Source organism: Gorilla gorilla, chromosome 11 (genome assembly GCF_029281585.2).
Source record: "Gorilla gorilla gorilla isolate KB3781 chromosome 11, NHGRI_mGorGor1-v2.1_pri, whole genome shotgun sequence".
Classification (NCBI taxonomy): Eukaryota; Metazoa; Chordata; class Mammalia; order Primates; family Hominidae; genus Gorilla; species Gorilla gorilla.
The window spans coordinates 89,963,648-89,977,750 of record NC_073235.2 but is presented as its reverse complement, the minus strand read 5'-3'; the positions used below and the strand labels follow the sequence as shown (position 1 = coordinate 89,977,750).

General features: G+C 35.7%; 1 protein-coding gene and 1 long non-coding RNA gene across 4 annotated transcripts in view; one reads left to right on the top strand and one right to left on the bottom strand.

Annotated features, from left to right (window-relative positions):
* Window positions 1-4,214: 4,214 nt before the first annotated feature.
* TFPI (tissue factor pathway inhibitor) overlaps window positions 4,215-14,103 on the top strand; it is an 88,702-nt gene continuing 78,813 nt past the window's right edge. For 2 of the 3 annotated variants that reach the window (XM_004032934.5, XM_019022581.4), the window contains exon 1: window positions 4,216-4,529. The gene's annotated coding sequence lies outside the window, so the exon portion shown is untranslated. Of the gene's footprint in view, window positions 4,530-14,103 lie in introns of all 3 variants that reach the window. The other variant, XM_055380360.2, reaches the window with a different exon arrangement.
* The window catches only part of LOC129532142 (uncharacterized), an 84,689-nt gene continuing 81,569 nt past the window's right edge, over window positions 10,984-14,103 (bottom strand). The window contains exons 3-4 of the long non-coding RNA XR_008677773.1: window positions 11,572-11,657; window positions 10,984-11,154 (exon numbers count right to left, since the gene is read on the bottom strand). This is a non-coding gene — a long non-coding RNA (uncharacterized lncRNA). The remainder of the gene's footprint in view (window positions 11,155-11,571; window positions 11,658-14,103) is intronic.

Here is a 14,103-nt window from a genome sequence, read left to right as displayed (position 1 = left end):
CTCTACAACCTCGATGGACCGGACCCTACTTAGTCATCTATAGTACCCCGACTGCCATCCGCCTGCAGGATCCTCCCCACTGGGTTCACTGTTCCAGAATAAAGCTGTGTCCATCGGACAGCCAGCCTAATCCCTCCTCTTCCTCCTGGAAGTCGCAAGTACTCTCCCCCACTTCCCTTAAACTCACTCGTATTTCTGAAGAACAGTAATAACCCTTATGAGCCTAATATATCCCTTCATTCTATTCGATCTGTTCGTCCTTACCCTACTTTTTGCAACAGGGCTTTACGAAGTCACCCCCACCACTTAGGCCGAGCCCCAAAAAACTAGTCATCCCTACTACCTTCTGTCAGGTCATACTCCTATTCTCCATTCTCAACTACTTATAAATGCCCTACTCTTGTTTACACCGCCGGTTTACACTGTTTCTTCAAGCCATCACAGCTGATATCTCTTGGTGCTATCCCCAAACTGCCACTCTTAACTCCTTCTTAGAGTGGATAGATGATCTTTGCTGGCAAGGCACCCTCCAATACTTCCACCCTGATGAAGTTCTATTCTTTACTTTTATACTCACTCTTATTCTCATTCCCATTCTTATGTCACCCTCTACCTCTCCCCAGCTATCTCCACCACACTGTCAACCTTACCCATTCTCTCCTAGCCGCTTCTAATCCCTCCTTAGCAAACAACTGCTGGCTTTGCATTTCCCTTTCTTCCAGTGCCTACACAGCTATCCCCACCTTACAGACAGACTGGGCAATATCTCCCGTCTCCCTACACCTCCGAACTTCCTTTAACAGCCCTCACCTTTACCTTCCTGAAGAATTCATTTACTTTCTAGACAGGTCTAGCAAGAATTCCCCAGACATTTCACATCAGCAAGCTGCCGCCCTCCTTCGCACTTATTTAAAAAACCTTTCTCCTTATATTAACTCTACTCCCCCCATATTTGGACCTCTCACTACACAAACTACTATTCCAGTGATCGCTCCTTTATGTATCTCTCGGCAAAGACCCACTGGAATTCCCCAAGGTAATCTTTCACCTTCTCGATGTTCCTTTACTCTTCATCTCCGAAGTCCAACTACACACATCACTGAAACAATATTACAGAGAAGCCCTCTATCAATACTGACAAACTTAAAAACATTAGCAGTAATTATTGCTTAGGAAGATACTTGCCCTGTATTTCACTCCATCCTTGGCTACCTTCCCCTTGCTCATCAGACTCTTCTCCCAGGCCCTCTTCTTGTTTACTTATACCCAGCCCCGAAAATAACAGTGAAAGGTTGCTCACAGATACTCAACGTTTTCTCATACACCATGAAAATCGAACCTCCCCCTCTATGCAGTTACCCCATCAGTCCCCATTACAACCTCTGACAGCTGCCGCCCTAGCTGGATCCCTAGGAGTCTGGGTACAAGACACCCCTTTCAGCACTCCTTCTCATCTTTTTACTTTACATCTCCAGTTTTGCCTCACACAAGGTCTTTTCTTCCTCTGTGGATCCTCTACCTACATGTGTCTACCTGCTAATTGGACAGGCACATGTACACTAGTCTTCCTTACCCCCAAAATTCAATTTGCAAATGGGACCAAAGAGCTCCCTGTTCCCCTCATGACACCGACACGACAAAAAAGAGTTATTCCACTAATTCCCTTGATGGTCGGTTTAGGACTTTCTGCCTCCACTATTGCTCTCGGTACTGGAATAGCAGGCATTTCAACCTCTGTCACGACCTTCCGTAGCCTGTCTAATGACTTCTCTGCTAGCATCACAGACATATCACAAACTTTATCAGTCCTCCAGGCCCAAGTTGACTCTTTAGCTGCAGTTGTCCTCCAGAACCGCTGAGGCCTTGACTTACTCACTGCTGAAAAAGGAGGACTCTGCATATTCATAAATGAAGAGTGTTGTTTTTACCTAAATCAATCTGGCCTGGTGTATGACAACATAAAAAAACTCAAGGATAGAGCCCCAAAACTTGCCAACCAAGCAAGTAATTACGCTGAACCCCCTTGGGCACTCTCTAATTGGATGTCCTGGGTCCTCCCAATTCTTAGTCCTTTAATACCCATTTTTCTCCTTCTTTTATTCAGACCTTGTATCTTCCGTTTAGTTTCTCAATTCACCCAAAACCGTATCCAGGCCATCACCAATGGCCTGGTGATGATACGACACCAATGGCCTGGTGATGATGACGTTAGAAGATACGACAAACGTTTCTTCTAACATCCCCACAATATCACCCCTTACCACAAGACCTCCCTTCAGCTTAATCTCTCCCACTCTAGGTTCCCGCGCCGCCCCTAATCCCGCTTGAAGCAGCCCTGAGAAACATCGCCCATTCTCTCTCCACACCACCCCCCAAAAATTTTCACTGCCCCAACACTTCAACACTATTTTGTTTTATTTTTCTTATTAATATAAGAAGGCAGGAGTGTCAGGCCTCTGAGCCCAAGCCAAGCCATGCATCATCCCCTGTGACCTGCACGTATATGCCCAGATGGCCTGAAGTAACTGAAGAATCACAAAAGAAGTGAATATGCCCTGCACCACCTTAACTGATGACATTCCACCACAAAAGAAGTGTAAATGGCCGGTCCTTGCCTTAACTGATGATATTACCTTGTGAAACTCCTTTTCCTGGCTCATCCTGGCTCAAAAAGCACCCCCACTGAGCACCTTGCGACCCCCACTCCTGCCAGCCAGAGAACAAACCCCCTTTGACTGTAATTTTCCTTTACCTACCCAAATCCTATAAAACAGCCCCACCCTTATCTCCCTTGGCTGACTCTCTTTTCGGACTCAGCCCACCTGCACCCAGGTGAAATAAACAGCCATGTTGCTCACACAAAGCCTGTCTCTTCACACGGATGCACATGAAACTTTCAAGAAAGAAAATCTGATTGGCTGAGCTTGCCTCTACCTGAGCTACAGATTCGTCAAAAGTTTAATCAAGGTCCATGGTGGTACCAAGAAAAAAGGACTTTCCTCTACAATCTGAGTGAGATGATAGCTTTGATTGTGGTTGAGGGGCAGGGCATGAGGTAATAGGAAATAAGTTATTAACATGATATGAAATCCAGAACATGAGTGAAAGGCAGCATGGAGGAGGATTTATGCATTTTTGCTCTAAAGTCAGACTGCATGACATTAGAATCACAGCTCCACATACTGAACTCGATCTTCCTAGACATGTGAAATGGGCATACAAAGAGGAACTTCTTTATAAGCTAGTTGTGAGAATTAAATCAGATAATTTATGTTCCAGTCACCAAATAATTATTCAATACGTATTAAAAACACTCAAGATGAAAGGTTACCTTTTACATAGAGGTCTAAGGAAAGCAAGAAAAATTGAAGGCACAAAGAATCTGAGATGCAGAAGCAAGAAACTCCTACATTTTCTCACCAAATGTCTTCAGCCTTCCTGGCAAAGTAGATTCTGCCCATTTATTAGATCTCTAGTGATCTTAGTCTGATATGACCATAATTCCAATACAGAGACAGTACAGACGAACCTCAATGATAGGGACATACAGCAGAGACTCTGGTTGATATCTGTAAATATTTACATATTTTGTAGAATAATAATAATAGAAATACAGAAAACAGCGATAATGATAGTCAACAATTATTGGAGGTTTGCTACATGCTGGGTCCTGCCTTAAGTACTTTTTATGTATTAAGCCATTTAGTACTTACATCAAGCCCAGAAACTTTTATTATCGACATTTTAGGAACAAAGGAACTGAGGCATAGTGAATTCAAATAACTGGGCTGAGTAGCCAAGTTAGCAAGTAGCTAAGGTAGGGCTCAAAGCCTGACACCTGCAATAGATAATGCATTACATTGTCTCACTAAGAGAGACCTCCAACGGTAGCCCTCAGACTTTAAAAAAATATATATATATTGACAGTGGGTGAAACAAATGAAATAACTTGAAGAAGAAACAAACTGCAAAAAAGTTTATTAACAGTGTAATAATAAATATGTAATTTTTTTAAACCCTAACTCTAGGGGGAAAAAAGCATTCTTTTTCAACTGATTACAAAAACAATCCTGGAAAGTAAGGGAAATAGCTATTCAAAATGATCGTATCTGAAATCTTGGTGTAAGCTGTTTCCTTCATCTGTTTCCTCCACTAAAAAAAAGAAAGAAAGAAAGAAAAAAGAGGTTTAGACTAAATAGAGTCAGAGTTGCAGTGACCTAAACAGGAAGTTGGGCTATTCCCAACTGCCAGTGATCTCTGAAGCCGACTCTGAGGCTCCCTCTTTGCTCTAACAGACAGCAGCGACTTTAGGCTGGATAATACTCAAATTCTTACCTCGCTCTTTCTCTGCTAGTAAGATCAGATTGCGTTTCTTTCAGTTACTCTTCAATCGCCAGTTTCTTGATCTGCTTCTAAAAGAAGAAGTAGAGAAGATAAATCCTGTCTTCAATACCTGGAAGGAAAAACAAAATAACCTCAACTCCGTTTTGAAAAAAACATTCCAAGAACTTTCATCAGAGATTTTACTTGTGAGTACCTGGCAATATACTGTCTAGCCCATAAGAAATAACTTTAATTTCTTTTTCTCGGGGGAAAAGCAGGGTGCTGAGAAGCAAAGAACTGATAGGGGAGGATCACTGTTTATTTGCCTAAAATGAAAATCAGCCCTTCCCTGTAAACAGAGTAAATTCAAACTGCAATCCAAACTTGAGTTCTCAGCATTTTGCATTTAGTTCTTAAGCAAATTTATGTGCAATTTTTATGATTTTAAACCATAAACATTTTTGTAACTAATTGGTGTATGTAGCTTTTTTATAATTTGAAGATTGTAGTAGAATTCTTTACTAATTGTGCTTGCTTAATTGGAAGTTCTTGAAAGTTCGGTTTACCTTTCCATTTTATTTCATAACATATAAAATAGAGACTGTTATTCTTCTATTCAAATAATCTTTCAATACTATTAGTTGATGATATTTAAAATGAGGTATAAACATTAAAATAATCGTACTCTAAATGGAATATTTTATGCCAGCATTAACTAATCTCTCTAAGGAAATATTTTACAATTCTCCAAAGACCAAAGGTCATATTCTGAGATACCTAAACGAGAATACTTACGATCAAGTCTATGTTGTGCAATTTTGTAAATTAAAACAATAGATAACGTGCCTACATGATGTACTGTTATGTTCCTGTTATAAAATGTTTGCTTCTAGTGAAAAATGAAAGCATATAATACAGCAGTAAAAACCACAGAAATATGAGAGAAACAATTATTTAATTATGAAAAAGCACTCATTAGTATAAAATAATTACCAAAAATAAGGGCCAAGAGTACTACCATGTGGGAAAAAAGAAAAGATAAGCAACAGCCACACTGTGACTCAGTGCTCTGGAAATTAGTCACAAAATGACTTTGTATAACATGAGATAATATAAACACAAAGGGCAAAACTCAAGCAGGAAACATACTGCCCAGAGAGTCATATTTCATGTGTAAAAGCATAATATTTACATGAAAGGGGGAAAGTTGTGACAATTTTGAGAGATACTGCAAAACTTTTGAATAAAATGTGTTAGGGAGGCAAAATCTCCCTAACACATTTTAAAGATTATTTTAAATCTATCATTCTAGTGCATGATTATTTCAATATACAGTGTCCATATCTCATCTAATCCTTAAACTAAAGAGGGATAGTCCCTGAAATTTGGCTGAGTTTGAAATGTTAATTTGTGGCCTACAGCTTAATAAAATTATATGAAATATAATTAGGGATCAACAAAGATTGAAAAATATTAATGTAAATACAGATAACTAACCAAGTAATTTTAAAATAAGAGTAAAGCTTTAAAATATTTATTTTTACTGATTTGAGTAGTTATATTGGAAAACCAACTTTTTCTACTTCAAGTGACCACAGAATCTTGTTGGAAAAGTTTAATGACATATACTACTATTTGATTCCTATCTCTATTAGGTATACTGAATTGGACAAGTTTTTGTTTTGTTTTGTTTGTTTGTTTTTAAGGTACAGTCTTACATCTTTTGTTTTACCACCAATGACTAAATCAAAACTCCTTTGGAAATGTGGTTCCTGTCCAAATGGATTATATTATCAACTGGTGTTTGATGGTCTGACTGATTGTCCATTTATCAGTCAGATAATCATTTAAGGAAATGATTATCATTTACTTGTTGATTGTACAACTATTGTGACTTAAATCTTCTGTCATAAAACTTATTGTTAAATTAATAATACATAAAATGATAACATATTTTGTAATAAACTCTAATTTTCAAAACAGCTTAATTATCTTAAAAATTAATTTTCTAATCTTTAGAAATCTTTTATTTACATCTTTCAAATTCAAGAGGTAAGTGGGCAGGATGGAAAACTAATGGAGAAAAAATGCCAACTTTAGAGACTTAATTTAATGCCAGAGTGCCTATCCATCTAACCAAATAGTAAATATGCTATCAATTCCTTAGGAATGGTTGGCTGATTAAATTCAGTGTCACAAAATTTTAAGGTATCTTTCAACTGATATCTCTACCTAATACAAGAAAAAAATACAAAGTAAACATCCTTACAAAAAATAAAAAGGAAGAGACAATATGAAAAGTGAAGAAAATTACTTAGACTAGGATTTTCAAAAAAATCTTATCAGTATAAATTAATTAAATTGAATTATAATATAGGTTAAAATGGGTTAATTATATCATCAATTTATTTTTTCTATGTGGACATGATCTAAGAATTGTACTACAATACAACTCATCTATTCTCAATAAAGGCCTTCTACAACCAGCCATCCTTTTTTGTTTACCATCTATAGCAATTAACTCATTTTAGGAATTAAATTTGGCAGGGTGCCTTTTTAAAACACAAATATATTTTCATGCATTAGTGTCAAAGGTAGATTCTGCTATCTTTTATAGAAATATAGCAGCACTATAATTCTTTCTGATTGCTACAATGTGCATTAGGAGAAACTTGAATTCAATAGACATGTGTTTCTGGATATCAAATCTCACCAGAAACAGGGAAGTGTTCAAGTGTTTCCAGCAAGTTCTCTTCATAATAGACCATCTCTCCTGGCTTTCTGAAATCCTCACTGACTGCTTTCTTGGTGTTATGTATCAATTCCGGGGACCCAGTCTTCCCATTACCTTTCTCTCCCTGTCTTCACTTCTCCAAGTGTCAGGTGCCAAGTAGAACCACAGCCTGAGATTCAACTACCAGTAGCTACCAGTTGCTGAAGGCAACTTCTTCACCTCTACTTTTATTCTTCTTCAAACAAACAATAACAGAAAGTATGGGCCCATGTCAAATCCACTGTTTTCTCTTTAAGCCTCTATTTGGGATGCTATGTCCTCTCTTAGTTGGAACAACCAGGTGTTAAAATTACTTCAAAAACAAAAGAATATAAGGACATCCTGGCCCATAATAGAAGTTCCAATGCTGCAGTACAACTATCCCAATTGTTCCATGTGATGGACCACAGGTCTCTGTGTAGACTTGGAATTATTGCAAGGAATTACCCAGTCAATATCTGAGTAAAAAATATTATATATTGCTTATTAGGGCATAAGAAAGCTATTTCAACATCAGAAATGTGAAAGTATTCATCAGTAGGACACTGATAAAATGTAAACAGTTTTTATTACCAAGCACAATGTGCCTTTGACACCCTCGAAATATACCACACCCTCAAGTGCTGCCACCACACTGCTGCCAACCTAGTCTATCTCTCCTCCTCTTCTTGACCCTTATCTATTTCTATCCAGTCCTTGAATTCTATGATAATTCATCTGTAAGCATCACTTCATTCCTCATTCCTCATTTCCCAAGGCTTAAAAACAGAGTAAATCTCAGAAACAGGGTAAGTCTCCAGAATAATGGTGTTTATTATGAATATTTTGGTAATATTTTAAAGTCCATTTAGAAAGCTTCAAAGATTAATTTTCATCTCAGAAAATGAATCACAATGGTTATATTAAAATGTAATACAACTTTTCTCTAGTTTTTTGGACATATGGAAAATACTTTAAATTTTTAATATTTTTGTCTGCTAATTCTGTTTTTGATGTCATTTCTGTCATTTAGACTTTTCTCATTATGAGTTATATTCTACTGTTCTTTGCATCCCTAGTAATTTTGATGTGGTTGCCTAATATTATGAATTTTACCTTATTGGATGTTGGTATATGTTGTATTTCTATAAATATCCTTGAGCTCTCTTCTGGGATGTAGTTAAAGTACTTGGAAACTGTTTCCTATTTTGTTGTCTTGCTATTAAACTTTGTTAGGCAAGACCAGAGAATTGTTTATTCTATGGTTAATTTTTTCCTACTACTGATGCAAACACCTGAGTACTATACTTAATGCTCCATGAACTGAGAGTTTTGCAACTTGGGAACAAAAAATATTCCCTGCTTTACATGTGTGGGCCCCTCTAACCCTTTTAGGTGGTGCTTCACCCAGTCTTTAGACTTTTCTCTTATGAATGCAACAGATCAATATTGAGCTGAAGCCTAGAAGTCCATCTGAAGATCTCTGGATCTTTCTTTCTGTATAACTCTGTCCTCTCTGACGTTCGGTACTATATACCCTAACTACCTCCTGAGACTGTCTGCTTTGTCTCCCAAACTCAGCGAGACCACTGGGTTCTTGTAGAGTTCCTCCTCCCTGAGCTTTCATATAGAAACTAAACTGAGTCTCCACTCAGTCTGGTGGAACAAATGTACAAATGTGGGGCTCAAACACTTGTTTCTCATCTCTATGAAATCACTGCTCTCCACTGACCAATATAATTTCTTATATTTTGTCTTTTTTTTTTTTTACTTATTTCAGGTGGGTGGAAAAATCCAATCCCTGTTAATACATGGTGGTTAGAAATAGAAGGGCTTTTAAAATTGTATTTTCATAACACCTTAAAAAACAAAAGATGAATATAAATTTAAAAATTTAAGGGCACAGAGCCTGTAACTTTTAGTTTGCCTAAATAAGATAAACATACATTTATTGTTTATTGTATCCCAGGAGCTATGTTATATGAGTACATAAGTGTTTATACAATGAAGAACATAAGATCACTGTTTCTAGAAAATAGTTATTTCATCTTATATGAGAAGTTTATTGGTTCATTATTTTTTCTAAATAACAATAGCTATTCAGGAAGCTAATATCTCACTCTCTTCTATATTTTAGATGACAAATGAGCTCCACATGCTTAAAATCAATCAAGTGATCACTTGTTCAACAGGTACTTCCCACTTGCCAGACTATGAGTGCTCAGGGTTATTTACCTAGAGTTTTATCAGAAATTACAAATTGCTTTTCCTAATAGTTTCCTATCACAATTTCCTATAATTGTCTTTCCTCCCCTGCTTCTTGGCTACATTCATATAAAGAAAGCTAGGTAAAGTAAATACAAATTACAACTTTCTCTTGTTGTGAAAGGAAGTTTCAGGTGGTTCCTGCTCAATTTTTTTACACCACTTGAGGCAAACAGATAATCCCAAATAAATGAAAACGTAGTAGACATAATTTATATTAGCACTGGAATTTGATGTTATAGCTATGTGAACATTATTCAAGATCTTATATGTCTCATTTGAGTTATGTGGTTTTAATCTCGTTTAGCAAAGCTATTTAGTCAATGAAGAAAGGAAATCTGTACACATTAAAGAAATGATCTGGTGCTGATGTGAGTTTTCAAAAAAATTAAGATAAGCATTTTTTAAGAGATATCTGGGCTTTCCTTTTAGTATAATAATTTTATTCTAATTCTAGACTTCCCAGAATTAACTTTTCTTAGTATGATTTTTTCTTAAGGAACAGCTGAAGAATGTGCCAAATGAGGAAAGACGTTTAATCTGGGGGAATTTGGACTAGCCTCAATTCCCATAACAAGAGAGATCTGTTTTTCTATATGTGGTGAGCTCTGGATAAAACTCTTTTCAAGGCTTTTTAAAGTTTGCAAATATTAATAAGAGCCCTCAAAAAGGCAAAAAATTTCTGAGGTGCCAATGTTTGCCATATAACTATTCTGTCAATATTACTCTCCCCACCACCACTTACCTGCATTCGATATTATCATCTAGTACAGAGATAAGGAAGATACAAGTGACCATCTAGCTTCCCTAATAGGTGCTGGAAACCTCTTTTGTAAAAGACATGGGGAGACCATGGATGATCTCCAAGAATGTAAGTGAAAAAATATCTCTGCAAGTATATACCTGCACTTTAGAAGGGAGCTTATACGTTTTTTCCAGCTCTCTCAGAACCTTACACACCACCATGAAAGATATATTTGAGACCTACTTTAATATACAAGGATAACAGTATATAAAACTAGAATCAAAAAGTGCCAATCAATGATATATCCTGAAGAAGACAACATAAATATTTTAAAGACAGATAAAACTTCACATGGGGAGGAAGTTGGGGAGTGGGGAATTAAGATATTCTATGGATAAAGAAATCTCCAATAAAGAAGAAGGCTTTATATTTTGGAAAGCCAAGGAAGAGATTAAACCATTTTAAGATCTCTTTCTGTTCTATCATTATACTTGAATAAGCAGATTCAATTTTAATATCTTTATTAAAGAAAGATCTCTGGATCTTTCTTTCTGTATAACTCTGTCCTTTAATGTCTTTAAAGCTGAGCATTAACTATATACTTTTTATATATTAATCCTTTGAAAGATATGAAAAGTGTACCATGTGATAAATTTTAAATCACTTATAAAGTAATGAGGATTTGATGTAACTTCCAAAAATATCAAATCTCTGGTCACCATTCCCAGAAAATTACAATTGAATGAGTTAGGTAGGGCATTCAACAAGAAAACATCTGATTTCTGATGATATGATCATGTGTTGGGTATGACTTTGATAAGAAAGAGATGAATGGCAATTTAGACTAACTTGTCTTTATAAAAATGTACAATAATGAGCATTAAATATGTGAATCAAAGAGTACTATTTATTGGATTCTGTGAATAAAGTGGCACCAATTACCTGTCATTCTCAGGACCCATAGTTCTCATCCTTCATGGGTTTTCTTCTGTTTGGATGGAAGTGACTGAAGATGAACTTCTTAACGGCTCCTGGGGGATCATGACTCAGCTGCCAGGACTTCTCATTCCTTTAGAGTGATTCAGAGGAGTTGATCACAATGTCATCTGGGCAGATGGTTGTAGTCACCAACAGCTGTAGTTCCTCTCTTGAACCAAACTCAGACCCCTCCCAGATACTTGTCATTAGAAGCAATCATGAATTCTTAGCTTTTTCACATTAAGGCTTATTTTTATTACTAAAAATACTCTCCTTAATAGGAGTGAAAACACTGATCACTATTTGTCATGTTTATTGTACTTACAGATAAAAATTTTAGCTAATATTTGAAACTATAACATTTTTCTAATCAGAAAGTTTTCTAATTCATCATAAATCTGAAACCAAAAGGTTCTAGAAATCCAGTCTCAGGTATTATGAGTGTAGATTTTGCCCCCTTTTTCCCCTAAATATAATAAAGTAACATTTTTGTGAGAAATTCCCATACCTGGGTGAACATTTTGCTCTCCTTTTGCCGTACCACAAGTTGAGATCATCAGAAGCAGAAAGTTGAGAAGTCTCCAATATATTTGCCTAGGCAGAGATAAAATCTGATGGAAACAGGCTTTCAGGAGAAATGAAGAAACTGACTTGATCTTTTTAGCTATTAATCCTTAAAAATTTTTAAAAAGGTAATATCAACCTGAATTCCAGAACCTGTTAGGAAAGTCTCAACTGTCTTTCCATGTATTTGCAAAGTACATGTACCTCCCACAAGATATCCCATTCATTATGAATTAATAGATTGATTTTAACTAACAAATTAATTCATTTACCAAGAGTTACATAGACAGGTAGGTAGATACACAATTAAAGGAGCAACTCTTCAGGAAATAGATGTTTTGGTCCTGAAATACCATTTGCTTATCTCACTCAATAACAGGTACCTAGAAGAGCAAATACAAAAAGCAGGTAAAATAGCCAAAAGTAGCCACAGGTTTCTCAATCTCTCTATATCATTCTCATTTTTAATATGTATGGTAATTATAATAGAGAAATAGACATTTAATATATTATTCTTTTTTTTCCTCTCACGCCAAAAATTCATTGTATTATCTTGCATTCATTTTTTATTCCATTTCCTTTCATTTGGAGCTACTAGTTTTGTAGTTGTGCAGAATTTTATTCTTGAAAACCTCCATTTGGTTCAGATATGTAATGCTAACTTTTATTTGTTTTTTTCCCCTCTTAAGGAAATGACAATAACATACCATAAAGAGCTTTGCTTTTAAACAAGTTTAGTTAGTATGGAAATCAGTAATTTTGATGAAGAAAGGTGAATTCATTCAAAGAAAACAATGTAATCTTTTTCTGAAAAAAAAAAAACTTACAAATTTAACTATAAAGTCCAGACAAAATAATTCCATTCATTTTTAGAGAGTTTTAGTAGTTATGGACAACTATACATAGAACAGGCATAATAAAATACTATTCATTACTATAAAAAGAAACATTGGCATTATTTCCTTTATTATGTGTTTCTTTTTTATTTCAATGTGTTCGTTGTATTCTTAGTAGTGGAGATCTATAGTATATCACATTCTCTTCAGATTTCAATTGCAAATTTTAAGAAATGTGTTTACATGTTTACATTTGCCCTGTTCTTAATTTTCTAATGATCTCTTCTCCCCCTTCCCCCTTATTGCCTCTCAGTTTCACTTCTCCACTTCCAGGACTCACACTCCTCTCTTAATTGGCAATAAATATTAATATTTCCTGTTATTTGGTAGGAGAAAATTATTTTTACCTATCAAAAACATAAACACCAAAAATGATTTTGTTTTAATTAAATTTCTTAACTTTGGCTCAAAACATTACATAAAAATTTGTTTTAATTAATTTTCTTTATTTTTGTTTTAATTAAGTTTAAATATGTTTCTTAACTTTTGCTCAAATATTAAATAAACATTTCCTAGTTATGGTTTAATGAAATGTTAATTTCTAGAGATTGTAAGTAATCTGAAATTTACTTTAGGTGATAAAAAGGAAAATACTTGTGAGAATAGCGTGTCTTTTGAAGCTTGCCGTTGCCCTTTCCTTGAATGGTCACATTCCTATGTCTGAGTTGAAACATTGCCAATATGTAAATGTAAGACTCTGGGGTGAAAAAATCAATTTCCTGAGCTTCAGTTTTTGTATTTAAAAAATCTGGATATTTCAGATACTTATTTCTATGATTGTTTTTAGCTCTAGCAGTGTATAAATGTGTGACCTCATCTCCATTTTAGCTTTAAAATTATTTAAATAAATAGTTTGCATATGCTATATGCTATTGTGTTGTAACATAAAAATATATCGTCATTTTGCCTGGTATTGCTATTTCCTCTCCAAGGGACTTTCTTTTAATACTATGAATAACAAAAATATTAATTCTATACAGTGAACAGTTTTATTCTTGGAAGAGACTTCCCTCCTTTAAAAAACTATGTACAATTACTTTTGTACTTAAAAGAGTGAAACAATTATTTTTCTTTTTCTTTTTTCTTTTTTTTGAAACAGGGTCTCCCTCTGTCACCCAGGCTGGAGTGCAGTGGCACGATCACGGCTCACTGCAACCTCCGCCTCCCGGGTTCAAGCGATTCTCCTGCCTCAGCCTCCGAGGAGCTGTGATTACAGGCGCACACCACAACCGGCTTATTTTTGTGTTTTTAGAAGAGTCAGGGTTTCGCCATGTTGGCCAGGCTGGTCTTAAACTCCTGACCTGAGGTGATCCGCCCGCCTTGGCCTCCCAAAGTGCTGGTTTCATAGATGTGAGTCACTGCACCTGGCCAAGAGAAACAATTATTTTTTCTTATCAGTGAGATTTTCACAATCTAAAATGTAGAAAGAGTTGTGATTTGATTCATGAAGTAAGGTTAAGAAATTTTTCATCAAGTAGTTCTCCAGAAAAGTATGACTTCCTGTAAAAAGAGCCAAATCCAAAAAGAAATTTCCCTTTAGGGAGGCTTTTTTTTTTTTTTTTTTTTTCCAGATGAAGTCT